Below are 25,927 nucleotides of genomic sequence, written 5' to 3'. Positions count from 1 at the left end.
GTCGAAGTCACTACAGCAGTGGCTGTATTGCAGAACTGTCCACATAAAATTTCTAGAATGTGTGGGTTTACTTTATCCAATATATATCTGTCTCTTGATGGATTGCAGAATATATGTATTAGCTTATGTTTTTTACAGAATTGTTTGAAAATTAATAACATAAATCAAACCTGATTTATCATCTTTTTAGAACTGCATAGTAACCAATTTTTAAAATAATGTACCTTCTTTTTATGCAGTATACAATTTGTTAATAACTAACTCTTTTTAAAGTTAGTAATTGAATAATTACTTCCAGTCAATCTTGAATTATAATTTTATTGTGTTTCTGTGTGATGAAAATAGTGCACCATAGCTGCAAATATCTTATTCATTTTATCCCATCAACTGTAAAAATTATTTGATTATAAAACATTAAGTATACTGAGAAAAACCCTGATTGTTCATTTAAATGAGAGATGATTTATGAGATTGTATCAGCCCAGTCTTGTATACCTTGGTCTAACTTAAAAAATAGGAGAGAAGCTCAGGGTTGGTAATATAAAAATGCAAACTCAAACTCAAATTCTTCCTCCTGGGCAACATTTTTTTCTCTCTACACTCTGTTTCTTCTGAGAAGAAAAACAAACCCATAACATGCATTAACTACGGAATTATGAAGGGAAATGAATTTATTTTGGTATACATTTCAAAATTTCCCCATTTTCTTTAGCTAAACATATTCTAAGAGCACACATATAAAGGGATTTTGCTGTCTTCCACCATTTGCATAGAGTTAAATCTAGGATATATTAAGTCAGCTTAACGGTTCATAGTATCCCAACACACTCCTAAGGAGATTTTTGAGATCTGAAATATCAGCAGAAGGTTACACCAGAGGAAGAGAAAGTATCTACTTCTATCTCCATGAGGAATTAGTAATTAAGAACATATTACTTCATTCAATAGTGTCTTCCTAGCACTCCCACTCAGAAGAACTAAATAGAGGGAAATCACTAACAGCTAACTGTGACATCTAAAGATGTCCCTGTTGATATGGACGCCAGAATTCAGCTAGGCTTTAAGGATCGTGGGTTCAATTATTTTTCATAGTATTGAAATCTCCATGCAAACTCCATGGGTCCAGCCCTGCAGAAGTGCCATCTTCTCAATATCCTTTAGAAGCAATGATTTGCCTTTTTTTTTGAAAAACAAAAAAACAAAAAAACAAAAAAAACCCAAAAAACAAAAATCAACCAACCAACCAAAAAAACCACAACCCCCCCAAACCCAACCAAAAAACAAACAACCCAACCCCCCCCCAAACAAAAACGCACCACCATCCGCCCCCACCCCCCAAAAAAAACCCCAAACCCCCAAAAACCCAGTGAAATGCAGTTGTTCAGGCTACAAATTAGAAACTAATAAAACATTAACATGTAATCCCATTGACCATAATGGCATTAAAAATATTGAGTTAGAATTTCTGTATTGCTGTCAGTGGTATTAAGTAGTAGGGAAAGAGTTGAGAGTCTTTCCAAGGAGCAGACGCACATCTTGTTTGTGACAAAACTGTCTGTACTTTGAAGAGCTGCAAAAGAAATGCACTGGGGAAGGCAACTCGTAACCAAATGGGAGAAATAGAAGGCAAAGGCTGGAGGTAGGGGGAGCAGGTATGAAAATGATATAGCACTTACAGAAGGGGGTCAGAATTCTCTGCACATCTGAGTATCACATGTCCAAGTGAAGTGTCAGTACTTGTCACAGACAGCTTCTCTCTGTTATCCTAAGGGTAAACTCAATGCAATCCACACAAACAATTGCTAGTGTACGTCTCCATCACCACACCCTACTAAGGGGCAAACTGTGCTCCCAGGTGATCTTAGCCATCGCTGTTTGAAGTCAAGGAGAATACCGACGGCTTATCCCAGTGCAAAATTTTGCTCTTGCACATTTTAAACACCTTTAAAAATAATTTTAATTGGGGTAGGAGGGGTAGCAAGCAAGGTAATCTGTGCATTTATACTCTTGTTCTGGGTTTCAGAGGTAGTTGTAATGAACTGCTTGAAGCAAACATTACAGGTTGTTTTTCTGCTGAGAGAAGTCAAATGAAATGACCTTCTTTTCATCTCCTATTCTTTTCAGCTTTTGAAGTTACTTCTTTTTGAAGAGACGATCCATTTATCAGTCATATCTGCATGAAAGTAATAAATTTATCTAATAAAAATTCCAGTAATTTGCTTTAAGGTGGACTATGCAGACTACAGTCACAATTTTTTTGTTAAATAAATTAATGAACACGTTAAAAAGGGAAAGGCTTAGAGAAGTTAGCATCAGAACTGGATCCTATAGCCAAAAACAGAGGTGAGGTGAGAAAACATTTTAAGCTGTGTATTTTTTCCCCAACTTTGGTGATTGCTCTTTACTAGATTGACTCTAATTTATATCAAGTGTTTATGGTGCCAAAAGGTGGTAATAAAAGATCGTTAAATGGAATTGCTAGGCTGGTGAAATCCAAAGCTAGCAGGCAGAAAAGCTGATGGGAATTGCTAGAGCAAGATTATTATCTAAAGGTTTCTCCAGCACATGGAGCCATATTTACATGTGAGCACATGTGAGCAAGTACATCATATCAATACAGGAGCTGATAAAGGCCATCTATTTTAAATATATACATAATCAGAATTAATGCAATGCACTTACATGAATTATATGCTCTTCTTCCTTCAGAAGAACTGTTGTTTAATATCTAATTCAAAATTAATAATGCAGCAGGAATGGATTCATTATCTCTTGTGTCAAAATCCCTTTTAATAAGTAAGATAAGGAGAGAGAAAAAGCATGAATAAAAAAGAAGAGTTTCAGTGACCAAATTACTCCTGTCTTCATCAATTCCAGAGAATAAAATTTTTATCCTCCCCAGTAACTGATTTGTAAGGCAGCAAAGGGAGAATGTGTGGAAAAGTTCCTAAACCTGCACCATAGGTATATTCTCAGAGTAGATGAAGAGCAGAGGAAGAAATAAAGGGTAAGATCAAATAAAGTAAATTCCAGTATACTTTTTTTTCCCATTGACACTGGAAACGTGGTAGAAATTTTTATTCTTCATTTATTTATATTGAATTGACTATTCTTATTCAGTATTCAGCCTGTCTCTTGTCAGAAAAAAATTACTCTGAAAGCAAAACAAAATTTCCTTTGCAATTACTATAACAAAGATTGAAATCACGATGAAGTTGATCTAAAGAAAAATTATTATTCTTTTGTAGATATCTGACATATGCACCTATTTGACTTTGAAATTATTTCTGAATAGACTTGGATTACAGCAATAAATATATTTACAATGATCACTTAATTTGGAAACACATGTTAAAGGCAAGGAAAAATTACCATGTTTCTGTGCATAAAAATAATACAATTCATTGTTACTATTATTGCTGTTATTATCATTACTTTATTTGTACCACAGTAGCATTCTGAGATTTCATGCAATTATTTTGGCAGAATGTAGCACTAAACCTGCATGAGATCAATTTTCCTGTTTGACAAATATCTGTAAATAAAAGTGGAAAAATCCTTACTTCACATCTGGATCAAGCCAAGACGTTTCAAAGATACAGTCTTTTTAATGGAGACAGAGATACAAGAATGGTCAAATAAATAGGGAGCTCACTTAAGATGTCATAAATCCAGTTTCAACTTAATGCTCAGTCTTATTTAGAGCACTGTTATGATTTCAATGTTCTGTGTACACACATATCTTAGCCACAGGTCTATAAACTCCTGGGTTGTGATGCTCTCTGATATTTGAGGAAAATTATTATCTCAAGAAGTCAAGACACCTTTTCTTCAGAACTGGTATGGCTAATTAGTTTTAGAGACTATGACAAGGAAAAATATATGAAAAAAAGCCCAAACCTCAAACCAACCTAATTCCTTACCTAACCAACCTAACCTAAAACCAGCTTACATTATATATGCGGTGAAATAAAACATAGTCCTTATCCTGAACTTTTTACAGCCAGTATAGAATAAGGATAAAGGGAAAGAGAGATAAGAAAGCAGGAAGGTGACTGGCTAAAGATCGTGGAAATCAGCAGCACTACCAAGCACAGAAATCATGCATGTTGGCCCAATAATCTACTGACAAGCTCTGGCCGAGCTTGTTACATCTTCCTTCGGTTGGTCATTCAATGGACAGCTGTTCTCAGGTTTTTAGTTAACAGTTCATTAAAGTGTAAGAATCCAGGTGTACCTCAGACACACAGATGCTATGAAAATTGTAGCAAAGCATGAAATATAGATTAAGGTACTTTAATATTGTCTATACATATTTCTTAGGTCTCAAAGTGGTTGAGAGCACAGATACCTGTAAGAAAAAAAACACTCAAAGTGACAGTAAATCTTCAGTGTAGAGCTGAGCCCTGGCATGACAGACATGCAGATAAATAATAATAAGTAACTGTGTGACAAATTACACAGAGAACTTCTACGATAATCTCTTGTTAATTAAAGGAAACTGAAGCAGTTTACTAGCTTTTAAATGTAACACTGGGACACCGCCCCCCCCCCCAACCCCCCAAAAAACCCAAAACATGAAAATCTGAGAAAGATGGAAATAGGCAAGATAGGTCATTAATTTTGCCTTATTGTTTTGATGCTGATAGATACTGACCAAAGAACAGTCATGGGTTTTTTGGCTGGGTTGAACTGGTTGTTGCAATCTAGATGACAGGACACCTTCATCTGCTTTGCCATTTCTTTTAGTGGCAGTAACTATCATCTCCCTCGTTTGCAATCTTGGCAGCACTATCAAGGGTTTGCAGACTTCACCAACATCCATGACCACCTCCAGATCATCCCTGCTCATCAGGGACACAGATGACTGGATGGATTTGCAGTTTGTAAGACTATCAGCCCAGCATGTGTTAGTGTTTTTCAATGAGAGATAGTGGAGAGAAACCCAGGACAAGGTGAACTACAGCACAAGGCGGGGATTCAGTTTTTTAAGAATTCTTGGTTTAAATTTTTAAGTATTTTTGGAAATCACCATAAAATAATAAGAAACCCCACAACACAATCATAAAAAGCACTGTGATGATACAACAAGCTTCTAGACAATGTGCTTGCTAGTACTCAGAACCCATATTTAAAACAATGAGGCACAAAAACCTGAAGAAAAAATAATTTTGTAAAATGATCACACAGACATATACACACATGAACCTAGAAAAGTTATTACTCCTAGTTATTATTTCTATGTAATTTTCTGAAAGACCATCCCTTATCAAAAGTCATGCTGTAAAAACTGCAAAACTTTGAAAAAAATTGTGATATAGGTGCAGGTGGTAAAATTCTGCCCTGAATTTTAACTCTACATATTTGTTTTACCTTCTTTTCAAGACTTTTCCTTTCCTTTCTTGTTTCCCTCCCTGCCCAAAAAATACTGTTAAGAAAAGTTGATAACTTAAATAGAACTCCTAAAACAAATTTTCATTACACACTTCCTAAAATATTAGAAAACAGATCATTACAAAATCTGTCTATATATATGAAAGTAATGCAGTTATTTTTTACCTTATTGCATATCACTTGTTAAAAAGTCTGTGCAGTTTGAACACATAACTTGTTCATTTTACACTCTTTGAACATTTGCAGTCCAATGCAGGTAGGCACAAGTATATAAAATTTGAATATTTGAAGCACAAATGTAAAATAATAATAACAACACATCACAGTTTTTCTACACAGTTTTTCTACAATTCTTAGTGGTAGGTCTGTGTGCTTTACAAGGAAGTTAAAGTTTAATCCAAAGGACTTTGGTTTATGTAAATCAAACATTGAAATGCATAACTTCTAGATACCTCACCTCTAGAGTAGAATGCAGGACCATTTGTAAGATAGACAAAATGCTAATATTAGCATAACTCTGTTGATTGATGCAGTATGCTAAGACAAAATCTTCATCTTGAGATTTAAATGTCTTTTGCCACTTGGGATATGCACATAGTAAATCCCTTAATTAAAAAAAAAAAAAAAAGCACTTTGCATCATGGTGAATTAAAGAATCATCATATGAAGATATGTAGTACTCTACTCCATTTTGTGTCATTGACTGCTGCTATGACATCTAATTCAGACACCACTTTGTCCCCACTAGCTTTGTATAAAAATAGCTGGCATCTCCAGACTCAGGTGTTCAACACAGATTTGAGAACTTTAATAAAAATACCATTTATGGTCAGAACCTGTGTTAGTTTTTCAGATATAAAATCTGATTTTAAATTATTAGAGTTTTGGGTTTAGCTTGGATTTGTAATTAAAAGTCAATATTAAAGACAGAAAACAATGTATAATTGATTTCTCCTTGAAGTTTAGAGAAGAAATTAGAATTTCCTTCAATGATGTTTTTAAAATAAAACAAATAAACCAAACCAAATAGACTGTGTATTTTGCACTGAAGAAACTCAAAATAAATGGAACTTTTTCAGCTATTTAAGTCTGAGGTATTTAAGAAAATACGATTATCAGCAGTGTGTTTTCATGTGCCAGAAGTGCTACATATGTACCAAACAATTGTACTGAATCAACCATTAGTCTGTGCAGTAGCTGTTTATTGTAAATTTTGCATGCCAATGACAAGAATTCCCAGAAAAAAATGATTTATTTTTATTCCACACACACACTCCCACAGTGGGGAAAATTGGAGTCAAGTGGTAAGCAGTGAATGTGCCTAGGGAAAGCTGGAAGTATGGCATCTCAGTATCTTAAAATTGTACAAAATAAATTTAAAGAGAGAGGGAGGACTGATTGTACAGAGTTTATCTTTACGCTCTGGTTTTGAATCATTACATTATAGAATAGAGCAACATCCTTTCTATCTCCACCCCACCACCCACTCCTGCTTTGAATACCTCATCAAGTTCAATGGATAATTCTTCTGTGCATAATTCTTAGATTTCAGATTCCTCTGACTAAGAAAATTATTTGTCTGGATTGTTCTATAAAGAAGACACGTAATATTTCTATAACTGGCTAGCATTTTAAAAACAGAACAAACAACTCTTTGCAGAACAAAAGAGACTGACAGATGGAAGACTATATTTAGAAGTTATTTGTCAGCCTTCAAAACTTTTATGAAGCACTTGAAATTATTATTAAGATATTGTAACTGTGAAAGTTAAGATCTCTCATCACATGATATCTTTTTTTAAACAATTGACACAGCATGACCGTCTTCTACATGATACTTTATTTCTAAGATGTCAATGACTGGTACGTCATATACTGTAGGTTAATACAAAATTGACATTAAAAAATTCCACTATTTAGAGAAATTTTGCTTTTGATGTTGTATAAGAAATTAACAAGAATAACAAAAATAATGGTGATTAGGTGTGATGCCAGAAATTTTCCTACATTTAATTGAGGTACTACTTTTTTACACTGGAATAAAAAGCTGCTCTGGTGAGCGCTGGTCATGTGACTAAGTTGTCAGTGTCATAAAAAAGCAAGTAACACATAAAATGGAGCCAATTCTTAAAAAAAAAAATTCTAAAGTTGTTTTTTGTTTTTTTACTTAATTTACTACTGGTTTAGGGCCCTCACAATGAGTAGGAAAGACTGAAGTAGCTTACCAGAATTTGTATTGCAGTGTTTTCAATGTCACAAATGCCCGGTCACTGTTTCCTCTGCCATTTGGACCATTTCTTAGTCCATGCAGTTGAAGCCATTCTACTCTTATAGCAAGTAAAGATTAGTGTGTTGAATTTTGATTTTTGATGGTGGAATGGTAAATTACCTGTATGATATTCTTTTCTCTTTTGTTGTCTTCCTAGTTTTCACCAGATTTTTTGTAAAATACCTGCAAAATAGACAAAAATATTTAGCATGTTCATATGTAAATATCCATTTTTTGATCTGTAAACATTCTTTTCCCAAATAATTGATCTAGTGAAAGCTCCATAAAGATAACGCAAGATTAGAGATAGAAGAGGTATGTATTTTTTTGTAGATACCTATATCCGTTTATGCCACTCGATCAGAAGTGGCTACCAGTTTTCCTTAAATTAGCAGAAGTCCATTTACTACCACTGGTACTGATAACACAAAACCAGAAATCCAACAGACATTGTTTAGTAGCTTCCATACATCCATCTACCCAGACAAAGGTATATTAGGTCCCTGAAGCAAAGATAACAACTGTTCTAATAAAGCTTTCAGAATATTTATGCTAAATATGACAATATGTCAGTTCACAGAGGCAATTTATATGTTCTGAGTGTTCACCTTTATTAAGAGTTGAAAGAAGGGGAAATGTGGTTGAAATTTGAAAATATGTATTTAGGTACAAATATATTACCCCCATGTAAGTGGAACATGATTGGAATAATTTTGCTCCTCCCTTTCAGTGTTCTGGAAGCCGGCACAAATTTGAAGTGATTTGTAAGAGCTAGTTGCAGCTTTTTCCTGCAGTAGCAATATGCAAACCACGGATATGTCTGTGATGATGCTCTAGAGGCCTGAGTGTAGCTTGGCTCATGGGGATTTGGCTGCTGGGGCTCGGGGCCAGCCTGGACACAAGGCAGTGACTGGCCTGGGTGAAGTGCATCCAGACAGCTCGGTGCGGGTTCCCCACTCTTTTGCTCAGGAGCAGATTTAAGCCAATGCTGTCAGGTGTGGTCTCATCCTGAGCTGACTGCACCCATGCTCTGGCCTGGCCGGGACCTGGACCCTCATCCTGACCCCATGGCCCTGCTGGACCATCTCGATGCTGTGCCTGACCCCGGTTCCCCTGACCCCCACCTGTGGGCTGACATCCCGGCCCGACCTCGGTCTGTCCCCGTCCCTAGGGAAGTGCCCGATGCTGGGGGCTGGGGCTGCCCCCCCAAGCCTGCCCTGCTTCTGGCCAGGGCGCTGGGACCAGCCCTGGCTGCCAGTCCCTGCCCTGCCCAGCCCGGGGGAGCCCCCACACTTGAAGCCCCCCTGCCCCCAGGGAGCCGCTGGTCCCTGCTGCGCCCTGCTGCACTGCATGAGGTAAGAAGTGCTCATGGATTTCTGACGGTCAAGAAAACGGCCTCATGCACATGAATCATTCTTGAGAATAAGAGTTCATAAATCTAGCTAAATTTAGCACTCAGCTAAACTTAGCTCTGCTTTTTTTAAATAGGGTAGGAGAAATTAGGCTCCTTTTTTTTAAGATTCACTCATCAAGAAGTGCGTAAAATTTCAAACTAATGCAGGAAATTCCAAGGGAAAGAAAAAAAAAAAAGTTAGCAGATTGATGAAGAGAAACAGAAGGAAACCTATGAGGTTAGAGAGGTCTCACTGGTCTTTTCATTTAAAACATCCTTTGGAGATAGATAATACAGATGATGTATCAAAGAAAATTAAGCAAATTGTAATATGCCTCAGTGGCTATTTTTTAGCTACAAAGATTTTTGGCAAATTCTTTTTAGGTTTTGGAAAATATTTACTGTTTAAGCCTTTTTATTTTAGCTCTATGATGTGTTTTGCATTGGTCACATAGTAGATAGATTTCATGCTGTTTTTCATCACCTTCCTCCATCCCATTTAAGCAATCCTCACTTCACACTTCTATCTAGAGAGGCAGAGCTGGATGTGCATAAAAATGCTATTCTTCATTTTCTTCCCCTTTTTCCACATTGTTCAGTACTCTTAAAAGAGGATTAGTAAATCCCTGGCTATTTAGAATTTCTCAGATGTCGCTATGCCTTATACCATTTCTCCTCAGTACAGCCATTTGACAAAGTGAAAAGAGCACGAAATTTTCTGAAAAAATAATTGAGCATTTCTGATCATGTCTAGGATGAACGCTATTTTCATGCTGTATTTTTGAAATCAGATCTTGAATTAACTGAATGGGAGTAAGCTGACTTACAGGAATTTAAAAGCTGACTCATAAAGCTGCTTTTTCACAAGCTCTGTAAATCTATATTTAAACCTTAATTTCCAAAAACTGCTAAGTAGTGTATATATATAGTGGAGTTGTTTGTTTTTAATAGAAACCCTCACTGTGACCAAAAAAAACCCCTAATCTGACCCTAAATGCTCAGAATAGTACATCTTTTGATGGTTATCAATCATTAAATCTAATATATATCACATTCACTTTTATTTACATTTAAATCATGGATGCAAGATTATTATTTGATTTTTTAAAAAATGTGTATGTCCTTAACTGAACAGAAAGTAGTTAGTAAAAACTTCACCAAATCTGTGAAAAAAAAAAAAAATCTCAGAATCTGCATCACTAATGCAAAAATAGTTGTAGTACATGTGCTGTGGATTGGAAGAGGTTCTAGAAATGAATGTGTAGAAAAGACTGTATAAATAACTAAAGGTACATGGAAGAGGTATCTGTGCATGTGTAATTTTTTGTGTTCCTGGATGTAATGGTGTACTTTCGGTTCATATGAACTGTTTTAAAATAACCCTGATGAATACACAACTTACTGGTATCTGATATTGCTTGCAGTTAAAATATTTAACAGGTTCATTTTCAGGACAACATTTATATTTATAAATAATGTGTTTAATAGTACTAAAGTAATTTAAGGACTTAATTATATGCAGTATGTATTTACTGGTATAACTCCATTGATGTAAAATATTTACTTTAGGAAAAAATCTGTCCTGCTTTTATGCTATCTATGGACAGTCAGCCTAAAAATTATGTCATTTGAAAGTGCTTTATCTTGCTTGAAAGCTGTAGTTTTCTTCATGAAATAGTATGTGTAATGGGATAAGATATATCTTTAGGAAGACAATCCCAGTACCTGGGCTTGGCTCAGTGTGGATATTCCTTAAAATAAGGGCAAATAAAGAGAATGTTTTTGTTTCTTCAGACTTCCAGAACATCCCTTAGCAACTGAGGCATGGTTAAAAAGCATGTTAACAATGACACCTATCTGAAGGCTGACTCTCATAGGTAGAGTACAAACAAGGCGAAAGAAAGATTTAAATTCCACTATGTGAGTGAGAATGGGTGACTTCTCATAGAGGTTGTGCGGACAATGCCTTAGTAAAGTCACTTTTAAGTCAGCTCAGTCACTGATATAGGTGAATGAAAACAACTTGAAACAAATCTTGAAGCAAACCAGATGCCAAGAGTATCAACATTCAACACTTTCTTGCTGTTTTTCCTTTCTTCCTAGGAAGGATGGATCAGAGAGTGAGAAAATCCATTTGTAGCAATATGGATTTCAATCAAACTATTAATTCAACTAAAACTGAGGATATATTGAAAAGGATCCTCAATTAAAATTTATTTCTTAGTAGTGATAACTATTCATTTTTTATCTTTCTTGATTTTAATTTTTTAAAAATGAGATATTTCAAAATATTTCTATTCTGATTCTCAGACTAGAATTTCTCATCTTCTCAAAAATAGATATACCGGGAAAGCTGAAAGACTCCCAAAAATATATTAAACATCTCCATTTAATGCTTATAATGCTCTTGATGAGGTGATTGATAGTTCAGAGCACAGACTATAATCATAACATTATACAGTAGGTAGGATTATTCTCACAGCTGCAGTATCAATGCTGATTTGTACATAGTAGGAAAAAAGAAAGGGAAGAGAGATAAAAAAGTAAGAGTCAACAACAAAAGCAACTAAATGTCATAGTGATAAAATCTGATCTTGAAGGAGGACAGTAGGAGTGATGCAGTGGACAGATGGTGCAGTTCAGTAGGACATACTTGTGGTTATTCCATGACGTTGTAAGTCAGCTGATTTACATTCTCCGCTGACACATTACAAAGATCAAGCATGGCATTGCTAGCCGGTCTAGGGAAGTGATTGTCCCACTCTACATTGTGCTGGTGCGGCCTCACCTCAAGTACTGTGTGCAGTTTTGGGTGCCACAGTACAAAAAGGACATAAAACTATTGGAGAGTGTCCAAAGGAGGGCAACAAAGATGGTGAAGGGTCTAGAGGAGAAGATGTATGAGGAGAGGCTGAAGTCCCTTGGTTTGTTCAGCCTAGAGAAGAGGAGACTGAGGGGAAACCTCATCACGGCCTACAGCTTCCTCACGAGGGGGAGCGAAGGGGCAGGCGCTGATCTCCTCCCTCTGGTGACCAGTGATAGAACCCAAGGGAACAGAATGAAGCTGCGACGGGGAAGGTTTAGGTTGGATATCAGGAAAAGGTTCTTCACTGAGAGGGTGGTTGGGCACTGGAACAGGCTCCCCAGGGAAGTGGTCACAGCACCGAGCTTGACTGAGTTCAAGAAGCATCTGGATAACGCTCTCGGTCATATGCTCTGATTCGGCTGGTCCTGTATGGAGCCAGGAGTTGGACTCGATGATCTTTATGGGTCCCTTCCAACTCAGGATATTCTATGATTATATGATTCTATGTGAGCACAAAAAAGACATGGCTTGGTGTCTTTAGGCTGGATTTATCCTGCTTCTCTCTCCTTTATTTATAGCGTTCTGATGGGTTTTGTTGCCATAGCAATACACTAATTTTTAGTAATATTGACTTATATCTTCATCTACTTAGGAAGTTTGCAACTAACATTAAATCTATTTCCCTTAACAAGGAAACAAAAGCACAAAGAGTTAAAGGGGCTGTATACCACCTGCCACTGTTAAAGGCTTAACTAAGACACAAACACTAGAAGTGGAAAAAAAGAATTTATGTCACTACAGTGCACTAAGAACAGAGGGTTAATATAGAATCAGCACTTGATTATCTGTTTGCAAGTAATTGAATTTGAAGAAATAATCATGCTATGGTGTAGATGGCTAAAGACGATGCACCTAGCTTGAATCCAGGGGACTTAGTAACCCATTTGTAGCATTGTGTTAAAGCAGCTGTATTTTCTCTAGAAACAACTCGAGTCCAGAAATGGTTTAGCCAGTATCAAACTGGTCACAAGCTCACAAACTCTACCACATCAAATTGGCTTTATGCAGCATTAGCCTGGGTACTTCTGAGCTGTGCTGCCCGCTATGTAGACTGTATGTCTGTATTTATGTTGCCTAGGTGTTTCCACTACACAGAGTATTCCAACACCTCTGCAAATGATTGTTTAGGTAAATAAAACATTCTTATATCTTATTAAAAGGTATTCATCTTAATTCCATGGATTGCAGTAAAACCTCTTGTGCACTGATGACAGCTTCCTACACAGAACTTTTTAACAATATGTTTCACAACAAGTGAAAGGATATAAATAATACTATTAGTGTTATTAATTTTCACCAGTACTATTATTTTTATTTACAAAGTGACAGTTTACCATTATCATGTGAGAGACAAAGCATGGAGATGCTTGCTGGAAAATTCAAATCTCTGTAATAGAGATTAACGTGATGGGCATATCAAAAGCACTACTGACAGGTGAAAAGGCATAATAAGCCATGAAGCCAGCTGACTAAAAGGTAATCAGGTTGTGTTTGGTGTAACAGAACAAGAAAAGTGGGAAAAGATAACATGGTGAATGCAGTGAGCGAGAAGAAGTATCTTGTGGATGAAAATGTCCTGAAAGTTTATATTTACCAAAGCAAAAGTAGTATGATGTGCTGCAGAGTGAGACAGCAAGAGCTATATTTGTACACATAAATGGTAGCAAAGAGATGTGATATGTTTCATTTTTCTCTGAAGCTACCCTTGCATGTCTGTATAAATATAAAATAAAACCACAAAACTTTACCATATGGTACATCGTTATAATCTTGTTGTGTTGTGTTCAACACAAATCTAGTCCTCAGCTCGTAAATAGTAATTTTCATCTCAATGTATGTTTCATAACATACTTTTTAATGTTTTATTGCTTAGACTAAATATGTGCTTAAGTTGTGTCTAAATGCTGACGTTATCCAAGTGACATCCAAAATAGCTGAAGGATACACTTGGTTGAGATGAGGAAGAAAGTTAATTTTGATTGCAACCTGTGTGGTCACAGATATCTAGACTTTTTTAGCATTCACCTAATCTGGGAGAAGAAGTCTTGAGGGTTACTGAATATCATCTTAAGAAAGAACCTGCTCAGATAAAAAGTGTCATAGATCACATACAGGTTAGGAGGAAAAATAATTAGTATACGAGGAATCTGCTGCCATCAGAAACTGCAAAATCATGTCTTTTTTTTTTTATTTAGAAAGTATTACTTGAAAAAAAGGATTTCTATACTATTAGTTTCAAAATTCCATCTGAAATAAGAAGGCTCTTTTGAGTCAGAAGCATTGTTACAAGATATTTTAAGGCAGTAAACTTGAACAGTTCGGGTTGGGTCTTATATACAGCAGATGTATGGTGAGAGACCATGAACTGAAATTTTCCCAGGCTAAAAGAAGAACATTTCAATTAGCCTGCAACGTTTTAAGTACAAGGATGTTGAAGAAACAGAGGCGTTTTTGCTCATTCCCTTTCTCCTGTCTGCAAGTCTATCCTTACAACTTTTTTTTTATTTTGTTTTTCCCCCAGAAGAATGTGAATAGATTTGACACAACCCAAACTAATTTTTTTTTCTATATTATCATCAGCTGATGGAAGAAACTGTTCATATAAAAGATGCTGAATGTCTAGTGGCAAGCACTTCTTGGGAATAAGCTACTTTGTCCTGAATAGATAAAGTTTTATTTAATTGAAATTATATGTACATCCACCTGCTAAAAGCACAAGAGGCAAAACCCCGGGGATTTGCATAACACAAAATTGGCACTTCTGTTGTGAATATAGACTGACAAGCAAATATAAATATTGGTATGCGACCAAAATAACCAAAAGCTGCTTGTCTATGATAGCCAACCAAATGAGCTGCCAGAAACTGGCAGGTGAGCTGGCAGAAAACCAATTTTTATTCAAAAATACTATTTTAGTACCTTCTGGAAACTGCATTATGGATATCTCAAGCCACTATACATATCCCCTCATGCATAAAGTCACATTAGCAAAAAAGTGAGATGTGTATCTGTTCAAGGAATTGAATTTATAGTAAGGAATAGGGACATAATGTTCTGATGTGCAGTTCATTGAGCATTTCTGGGCTATCAGTTTAAAAAAAAATGCAGAAAGTTATACTTCACTTTTAAGGAATAAGAAGTCTAGTAAGCCTATGTTTAGACATAACTTTCTTGAGGATATTAACAATGACGAATATTTGGCTGGATTACTCAATTTCTAAAATGTAGAACTGAGATCATGACAAACATTGTACTGATGTTGAAATATATGAAACACTATTCATAATATGTAGCTCCTGTTTTCGGGCCTATTTGTATTTATTTCTGTGTGTATATTTATATTTATGTCTTTTCTTATCAGCATAATTCAATAATTATTTATAAAATATTAGTATCAACTTCATTGTAAGAAAGAATAAATGAATCATAGAGGGCTGAATTAACTTTTTAACAAAACCATCAGAACAGGAAACACTGTCGAACAAAAGTAAATATAATTCTTTTCTGATAAATGAATTAGAACAAAACAACTTAATTGATTCTAACATGGCTGTTCACTAGTTTGTAAGTATATGGCTTGGTATTTCATTATGTTCTTTTTTTACAGAAAGATGTTTTACATGAAATAGAATGTACCTCGGAGAAGCATCATAAAAATAAGGTAAATCTAGGGTCATGGTCAATAGTATAGATCTGTTTCATGTTTATGACACAGACATGCTGAGCAACGCTAGCATGGAATCTGCCAAAATATTTATGAGACAGAGCAGTTGTGAACAACTTTTTGCATGAAAAAAGTGTTCCAAGGAAAATACAACATGGAAAAAGAAAAGGCAGAAACATGATACATGAGACTTGGCTTTTATGGAAAAAGAAAAAAAAAAAACAAAACCAAAAAACAACCCCCCCAAAACCCCAAAACAACCCAAACCATTTGCTTCTGTGCTTTACATATACAGGTAAAAACTACAAATGACATCACTGAGTTCATACAAAGTTTTAAAATTCTGTCTTTGGTCTCTATTTAAAATGGTTAGGAATTCAGTATAAGTTGTAATATCATGAGTTTGAGGAAAGACTATAAAGTGATGATGATGAGTCACTGCCAGATACAGAATTGCCTAAGTTAGTTAAATTTTAGAATAGGAGAAACTGACTTAACTGATCTATATTTATTAAGTATTCTACAAAATCTTGTTTGATAAGTGAGACAGAGAATATTAATCAAGTAAGCTTTGTAAGATGTCAGAGAACCAAAACACCTTAAAAACAAATTGGAACCCCTTTCATTCCCTTTGAAATTTGATCAGAGAGAGAGACTGGATATCTTTTAAAACTGTGCATTTTCTTAAAGCTTTCACATATCGTAAATGATGACCTAAGGATAAACTTCAACTTCGTAGGAATTGTTGATGAAGCACTGCCATCTTTTGGTTGTACAAATACGGAATATGGAGGAAGGATATAATTATCAGAGAAATAAGGACATAGGCTGAAATCATAAAATGATTGTTTTGTTCTAACATTTCTCTACTTTGTTTTTCTAGACAATTGGCTGCAATTGCCCATTAATTGACTTCTTCCTTACATTCTAATTTGCCATCCTACAGTGAAACTAATACAACAAAATGGCTGTAATGCTGATGAAGATATTGTGGGTTTTCACAGAAAATCAACATCCTAGGTTAATATGATTTTCTGTAATTTTTGAACTTGTTCTAGTCTTTATTTTTACCAGAAACTGATTAGCAAGGAAAGTTTTATTACAGTCTAGATAAATTTTGAAATAATGAAATCTAATAACTAGTAGATGACAATTGTGTAAGAATTATCTAAGAACTAGTTGTTGACTCTAAAATCAGCTGTGTTTTACACTAATAGCAATACGAATAGTTCTCCATTCCTTAAGTTATTAATCTAATGCTGATACTCTAAGATTCAGTGCTGTGGTACCAGTAAGTTGCTTGAAAATGTATTTTGCCAGTTACCTATTTAACAGCTTGCAGAGGACACACCATTCTAAGTAAACAGTGTAGTAATATGACAGAATGTTTTTCTTGTATGTGGAAGTATTTGTCATAGTAAGCACGTTAGTAAAATTGTTAAAAAATGTAGTGCATGCTTTGAATGTGGAAGCCCAGTATGAGATTCTGTTTTATTTAAGATGTGTAACATTTTGTTTTGGTTTTACCTCTTTTAAAATGCAGTATTGGTATCATAACCCTATAATAAGAAAAATTATAGAAGAATAAATATAATTATCACATGAAGACTAAGATTTTATAAAAACAATTAAGTTCATAAACTTATGTCACACTAAATCATTGCTAAATTAACAATTAAAGGACTAAAATGATCAACTTGCCTTGTCTTGAATGTGAATGGATCAAAAATTCTGTTTGTAAGAAGCCGTATCTCTAAGCAATACTTTCAAGCTTGATTGGAATAGAAGGAGAGATGGGAATTCTGCCATATGCCTAAGACTTATGATGTTCCTGTTAACTCCAATATGGGCAAAAGTGTGAAGCGCAAAATATGCTTGCACTGCTAAGAACTGAATATCAGCACACTTGTTTGAAAATTCTGTCAGCAGGCAACATTTGGAAGGTCAGAGGTCTGTGATATGGGAATCAAATGATTTTCCGATACTGAATGAAAGATGAGAGGCTTTGAAGGATTTTTAAAATTAAGACAAGAAGCTTCTGCACATCTGCTGCCTGAAATAGCGATAAAGGAGCTGGTATCAACATTTGGCAGGTGAGAACGATTGTTACTTCATTTCAGATACATTGGTACCACTGGCAGAGAAAGTTGCAGGTGAAACTAATTATAATAGTAGCAGAAAGTCTGCATTCTGGGCAGACTAGGCATTTCTTGGCACATCTTGCTCTCCCATCCTTCTGTCAAGCATCTTTTTGGGTACACCACACTGAGTCATGACTCCGTCCTCTCGCCTAGTCCAGGTCGTCTCCTTCGTTCTTGCTCTATGCAGTCTGCTCGCACTGACACTGCCCGGATTCCTGCACTCGGCATCGTGTGTGCTTTGGGCCAGGGACCCAGCTGCATTCGTGCTACTGCTGGATGCATGCAGACCTTGCAGAGAACAAGTGTTCAGAAGTAACTCCCTCTGTGGAGGCATTTGCCACAATACTTAGCACCTGATATCAAGAGACAGAGATTTCTTCTGCAAACTAAATTGAAGCAAGTCATGTCCCCCCACCAGTAATCCTAGCGCTATTTGGAAATCTTTGAACTAAGAAAATGATCTTTTCAGAATTCTGGTTAGATATAAACAGGAAAAGATTAAATTTATGAGGGGCACAGCCTTTCTAAAATAAACTAGATAGATTCTCTTCCAGTTTTTCCTCTGGATGACATGAGAGAATATGAGATGGTGTGGACGTGTTTTCATTGCACTGATAGGTTGGAAGGTTGAGATACTAAAAATGTCATGCAGAAAAAAACCTGAAAGATGGAGACTTTGCCTGAATTTGGAGGGTCGAATGGAGGCTGAGCAATATCAAATAATCTGTATGACAGACTAGAGTTACATTTCAGTTTCAAAACCTTATTCTGTCAGAGGCAAGAAATTATATAGTCTATATAGACATAGAGGACACTTTCCCAAAAAATGTTGCAGGCTGTGACACTGAGATCCACCATTTGTTCTTTAGATTGCTCCACGTTGTTGCCTTTACCTTTTCTTTCTTTTTTCTTTTTTTTTTTTTTTTTTTTATTTTCTTAAGGAATACAGACTATTTACCAGAGAATCAAGTTGTTATAAATGCTTGTGAGGATTTAGTGTGTGAAAAATGTTCAGCTGAGAGCTTGGGATATGAATACACGGGGAAATTACAAATGAGCAATTTAATGAGAAAAAAATTAAAAGCGGGAACACCTGCGCACTTTCAGTACTTTGCAGGCTGATTTATTTCCCTCTCAATATGCACACATAATTCTCACTAACGTAATTGGAGTAACACCCATATATTTAGTGAAAAAATAGCCACGAGTGTTTCTGTCACTTCCCTAGGTATCATCACCAGTTCAGTCAGCTTCTGTAGGACAGGGACATAACGAGACTGCTAATAAATCTTCTCTTTTTAATGTATATCTGAATTTATAACTGAGCAGTCACTTAGAAATGCACATTTAGGGCTTGGTTTCCAATGGGGAATTGGCCCAAGCTTCCACATACATACACCTGCATGAACATTTCCAAATGCTAACATCTGCACATTAGTACTAAAATTGATTGATTGTATGCATCAGGACACCTCTGTTTTATCATGCAAGAAGTTTATAACAAGAAAAAAAATCTTTTTCATACAATGTATATTTAATTATAAAAAGTTGTTTTTGTAAAAGGTTTTAGAAGACAAAACTGAGAAAAAAGGGATTAAATACACTTCTTAAACAACTAGCTCCCAGAACCTGAAAATCCATATTTGCCAATTTTGTATATTCTTTTCCTTAGCACTTTTTGTTGCCCGCTTCAGCAACAGGATGCTGTGCCAGATAAATCTTTAGTTTCACTCAGCATGATCATCTTTTATGTATGCATGGAAAGGTATATGTAGTTACACTTGAAGGGACAGCAGAGAGCCAAGATCTTAAAAACCTGCTTCCTAAGTCTTAGGAGTTGGATTTAACTCTAGTGCTCCGGTCTTCTTCAGTAAGAACATATTCTTTAATAAAACTGCTTCAAGTTTCCAATTATATGGATGAGCTACTTCTCAGTACAGGATGACCAGTATACTCTCTTATAAAGGCATTGAAATTCTTATATGAAAGCAAAACCCATATGAAACTGAATACTTAAACTGTAATGGTGATATTAAGGTTGCACAAGTAAGCATGCAAATGTCAGTGGTTTCCTCACAACCATAAGGGAGCAATTTTCTTCCCTTATTTTTCTCTCATGCATTTTTCAATTCGCAGAGTATCTTTGAGAAACTTTAACTCAGGTTATGTACCTGATTTTCCTCTTTCAAAGCCTCATCCTAGGCATATTAAAGTCAAATAAAAGGCTTTCATTGGCCCCAGATGGCTTCAGTCTGGTTTACAATGAAAAACAATGTCGTAGCTTTTAAATTTCTCATATTCTAGCAACATTGTTGTAAAGGAATTGATCAATCTTCAGTGTCACTCCAAACTGAAATCAGCAGTGCTTTGGGTGATCAGTATTTCTATTTCCATACATGCTGTTAAAAATGAGAAGTCAGAAGGCCACACTTTACACCTTTTTTTCCTATCATGTTGCTTTACACCTTAACAGGAAGATTAATGCAAAATTTCAGGCATGTTAAGCTTGCTTATTAAAATATTCAGGTAATTTGATGAATTTTCCTAATAATTCCTAACTGGTGATGGTGAAAAAGTTGTCATCCTCTCCCCAAAGCCTTGGCATTTCAGAAAACCCCACAGATCAAGAACCACTCTGATACATAGTAAAAAGAATACTTGCTTAAGGTATGAAAGGGGGAAAATGCCAGAAAAAACAAGGGTAAAAGCATCTGTTTTGTAAAATGTGAGAGGATTGGTAAGGTCATAAATAAATAGCCTTTTTTGCAGAGATTTTTATATATTAGAGAAAAGAAAGCTTTAAAGAAAGATTGACAGGCAGTAAAAAAGATGGTATTAGTTACTTAAATGTGACTAGCTAAGTAAAAGATCTTTAATATGCATATAGAAAAACATCACTTCTCTGTAAGAAAAACCTGGATGATATTTTTTCCAGATAAAATAAAAAACAGAAAAAACATATGGACAAGACCAATGTCCATAAATGAAATCTTGTTTCATAATTTATGTCAGAAATTGATTCCTTGGAAAATTGTGGAGACTTTACTTTCCCAATGCACTTTGTTTCTTCAAAATTAATTTCATTATTCAGTCTAATATTTCTGGGCTTAGTCTATGTCTCTGTAATTCTGCTGTAAAAAAAAAAAAATCTTAATTTTAAACAGGCAGAGTGAGACAGCTTGTAAATAAATATCTTTCTCTGAAAAAAAATCTTGCGGTAGAAGTAAGGCCCAAAAAAAAGACAAACTTTGGACAGGATGCTCTGGATGGAGACTAGAAAATACAGTTTCCAAGTTTTCAGTTATCCAGATGTCTGAAGATGTTGTTCTATTGTAATCAGCCATAAGAATTATGTTTCAAGATCTGTAAAGATGAGAAAGGAGGCCTTAGATATCACGGAGTCATGTGCAGAATAGTCTGGAGAAATAAGACCCTCCTTGTACCTGATATCTTATGTTAACTGGCCCTTCAAGATCATTTTGCAAATTTATCTGAGGTTACAAAGTAGAAGCAGTTTCTAGAGGTTCTGTAGGAGCCTTCTGCAACTGTAAATAGTAATCATTCACTTTATTTCGTTTGAAATATCTGACCCAACTCAGGAGTAGTTTGTGTTGTTGGGAATGGTATATAGTAACTCTGGGGTTTGTTTTGTTTAGTTTTTCTTCTCAGTAAAACAAAACATCTTATCAGCATTTAGGCACTTTATTGGAAATGGGACAGGTTTGGGAAGAAAGAACTGGATAAAATTGAATTAATGGTGTTGTCTAGCTATAATACTTGCACTCTTGGAAGAACACTTTTGCTGGTTCTTCACAAAATTTCTGTGAAAAGAATATGCTGTGTAATTACTGACATTGATTATATATTCACATCTTTGAACACCTTAAGGGAAAGCATGTTGAAAGAAAAGCATTCTGAATTTGAAGTGGATATGTAGTCAAAAGTGAAAATAAATGTGAAGCAGACATTTGCCTAGTAGGTAGCTTTCAGAAAAATCCTACTTAGCCTTGTATGAAACAGATGGGATATTTGTCTCTCTCTGAAGTAAGAAAATGCATCTGCTTTATTCATCCCATCTTCTTTTAGGCTTATAAAACATGCCTGTGTGATAGGGAAGCTGTGAAATAGAAGGTGAAATGGTTCAGAAATACAGAGTAAGAAATTGGAATAGCCCTTTTGATTTCAGCAAAGATTTATACATTAAAAGTTGACGGGTGGCTTAACCTTTCACACTCTGCTCTGTGTGTCGTGTACCTTCTCTAATCATACAACTGCCATTACATAGCCAACTCACTTGTGCGTCTTGGGAAGAAAGTAAAGTTTGCCAAATGTTTTTGGTTGATTTAAGCATCTATTTTCAAGAAGCCAGAAAATGACCAACCTTGTCAGTGAATAAAGTAGTCATGCTCAAAATGAATGACCGACTGCTTTACAGCTCCCTGTGAGATTTACCGTGGGATCTCTTGCGTACAAGCATTTCAGGGTAGTACTCATGTTATGGAGGGTTCAGGCCTTACAACTTCATGCAATGGCCAGAACATTTAAACAAGGTTTTTGAATTGCCCTTCTGTTTTCCAGGGCTTTCAAATGAAGACTGACATTCTCTCTGGAATCTGTGCTTTACTGAAACACAAATTATTGAAATCAGTTTGGGGATAATTGATTAAATTTAAAAACCTGCAGTTTAAAGGACAGAACAGATGATATAGTGGCATCCACTGACCACATAATTTCTGACTTCTCTGAACCTTTGAATCTGCTTAAGTGCATAAATCTTGGACTGTCAAATAAACACTTGCCAAACATTTTTTAATAATTCTGTACTATGGAAATATTTTTATGGTAAGTTTTGATGCTATTGATATATATGTATCTATATATTTAGTAAAGTCATTGACGCATTATCTGATTTATAAGATTTTAAGACTGTGAATGCTATTTCCATTAAAGCTGGGACCTTCTTTCTGAAACAATATACAACCATCCTCACAATCTAGACTGTGGGCAAGAAAAAAGTTTTGCAGTTCACAGTTATCTTTGGAGTTACTTAGTTCTAGGAAGACATCTAATCTTTTGGAACCTTTTGATATCTTTTGGAACAGAATTTATTCTTCAGCTCATGACAGTTTGTTTATATAGAGAAAAAGTGGTGGTATTTTATAGTCTTCGTAAACAGCTACACCTGATTTCATTAAAACTGCATTATGCCACAGCTACAAGGTTGTTGTGACACAACAGAATTATTAAGCATTCAGCTGCTCATTACAAGAACCTTTAATATTTTAACTCTATTACACAAATACACCAAAACCAAGCACAAGCAAACCAAATCAGAAAACAGAATTGTTCCTCAAGTTTCTTATTTTCTTGTACTTCTGGATCATTTTGGAAAAATCAAACTAAATCTATTAAAACTAGTAGCTAATTTGAATCCACAGCAATTAGAAGTAAATGATTAATTACTTTATAAATACTGTCCTATGATAGCTGCTTTTACCATATTGGGAAATGTGCTATACAACTGTTTACCGCTGTAACATACCTGTTTTAATATAGTTTAAGTTAACATACTTGTGATAACAAATGTAAACTCAGAGGGCAGACATTGAAGAATGCATGAAATATTAATCCTAAAATACCCAGAACACTTTGAAAGGTAATTGTTATTATAAAAGGAGGCTGAAATCTCTATAACTGTGAACTCATAAACACATATTATGGCAACGGAATAAGACACTTTATCTGACAGGTATGGAAAAATTGAATAACAACACAACAGAAGAAAACAAACTTGTTGTAAATTGCTGTGCAATTAAATCTAAAAAACACCTGAACTATCCTGCTTTCTTTGTAGATCTTTCATGGCATGTTACTAACATCAGATACTCTTTCTTTTAAAGCCTTAAAATGACTGCATTCAGTGAATGTCACAGCTCTTAAACTTTTTAAAGAAGTAGATTATAGAAATAATAAAACTACAGGCCCTCACTTTCTCTACATAACATTAACTACACGTAAGTGTTGTATCCAAATGCATACGTAACAGAGCAGACGTTAGCTTTAAGCAGGCTACACATCGACGTGAGGTCTTTGGTGGCTATGTCCTGCACACAAAACCACTCATTTAACTTGGATCCACTGAAACAAGTGACAGAAATAATGCTCATGAGAGACAAGTATTTCTCAAGATATTTAAAGATACTGAATTAAGGTATGCAATACTACATTTGAAGTCAGATTTCAATATATATATGTATTTATATACACAAAATTATGCTAACTGAAGTCCAGGGAAAGGCATCGTCATACAGTTTATCACAACTTGGAACACAATCTTAGATAAAACTGCACTGAAATGTTCCAATTTCTTTTTCCTTTGAAAAATATCAATCATTCAAAATAAAACTTTTTCATGAGTATGCACTGTTTTCATTTCGAGTCTCAGATTCTGAGGATTGATTAACTGAAGTCTGCAGGTCTTCCTACACCAGGTTAGGAATATGTCTGAGTTGTAAGAACATTTTCTTCCTCTGTGTCTTATTGAATGCATAATTACTTAAGTAGAAGGGAAAATGAAAAGTTGCAAGGATCACTATCTGCTTAAATGTTAGGACACTGACACAAAATGTGGACAATTGTGCTTCCTTCAGACAAACCTCTCTGAATTAGAGAAATCGCCAGTATTTAATCTAGATTACTAAAATACTAAGTATTGAGCTATTGGCTGCATGGTGCTTACCTTTTTTGACTAGAAAAACTGTAACAGTGAGAAATCACACACTCTGATGTGCTGTATAGCTCTACCATAGAATAAACTGCAGAAGGTATTGAATTGGCATAGTACAGATGGGCCAAGAATGAGAAAATATCATTTCCAATTATGCCTTGACCTCACTTAGGGTGTATTTCCTTGTACTAAATTGTATTTCTTTTTTGGGCCTATAATGTCTTTGGAAAGTAACTCCTACTGTGGTCATTTTATATATACACTGATCAATTACATAAAACCCAAAGTTTTCTACAGCAGTTGGAAATAATTTTCTCATGGATGGAATGGCATAAACTGTACATTATTATTTTATTTTTTTAATTTCTAAGGAGAAAAATAAACCTTGAAAAATAAACATAAGTTTGAATAAATGTGAATGGAATTTATATAAATTTTTATTAAATAGTATTTTAAGTATCTTTAATCCTGAATGGTCTTTTTACTGTATTCTCCTACTAATTATTCTCTGAAATAACAGGAAAGTATCCAATTCAACTCTATTTATCATAATGTTGTGGAGGTTTTTGCATGAGTCATATAACTACGAATTTTTTTTTCTCAACAGAACGAAGGTAACAGCTAGGGCATGACCAGCTGACTGTCTGAATGTGATCTTTTAACATGTCGGTCAGAGTACAACTGGTATGAGGTAGACATCAAATTGTCTAAAATACCTGACAGCATGATGAGTACAGTATATGTGCCTAAAAACATTTAAGATAGCTCAAATCTACATGAAATAAAATGCATTTACAAACAGCAGCTAGTCCAATGTTGTACCTGAAAATATTTTTTCCAGAACTGTAGTTTTAACCCAAAGGCCAGGCTTAGAGAAAGCTGTATTTCCTTCCTAAGAAAAGAAAATAATATAAAAGAAGTAGAGAAAAAAATCAATTTGAAATGGAGGAGAGGCTCTCATTGGCATCAGAAAGAGGACTGTCAGACAACAGAAGTAGGGAGCCTGCGACTGTGAGGAAACAGCCAAACTGCACTTGAATAAAACCATTGAAAAGACACAGCGTCTAAGGTGTGAGAGGAGAGGCTATTATGACAGCACATGGTACTGTCCTGGTTTCAGCTGAGCTACAGTCAATTTTCTTTCTAGTAGCTGGTATAGTGCTGTGTTTTGGATTCAGTATGAGAATAATGTTGGTCACACACTGATGTTTTTGGTTGTTGCTAGGTAGTTGCAGTGCCTACACCAAGTCAAGGACTGTTCAGCTTCCCACGCCCTGCCAGGTGCACAAGGAGCTGGGAGAGCACAGCCAGGACAGCTGGCCCAGCCTGGCCAAAGGGACTTTCCCTGCCACGGAGTGTCATGGTCCACGTAGAACTGGGGAAGCTAGCTGGGAGGGGGAATTGCTGCTCAGAAACAGACTGGGTATCAGGTTGGTTTTCCTTATGCATCTGGTGAGCAGTTGTATTTGTGCA

This window comes from Grus americana, chromosome 4, assembly GCF_028858705.1.
Source record: "Grus americana isolate bGruAme1 chromosome 4, bGruAme1.mat, whole genome shotgun sequence".
Lineage (NCBI taxonomy): Eukaryota > Metazoa > Chordata > Aves > Gruiformes > Gruidae > Grus > Grus americana.
This window is presented reverse-complemented; position numbering follows the sequence as displayed.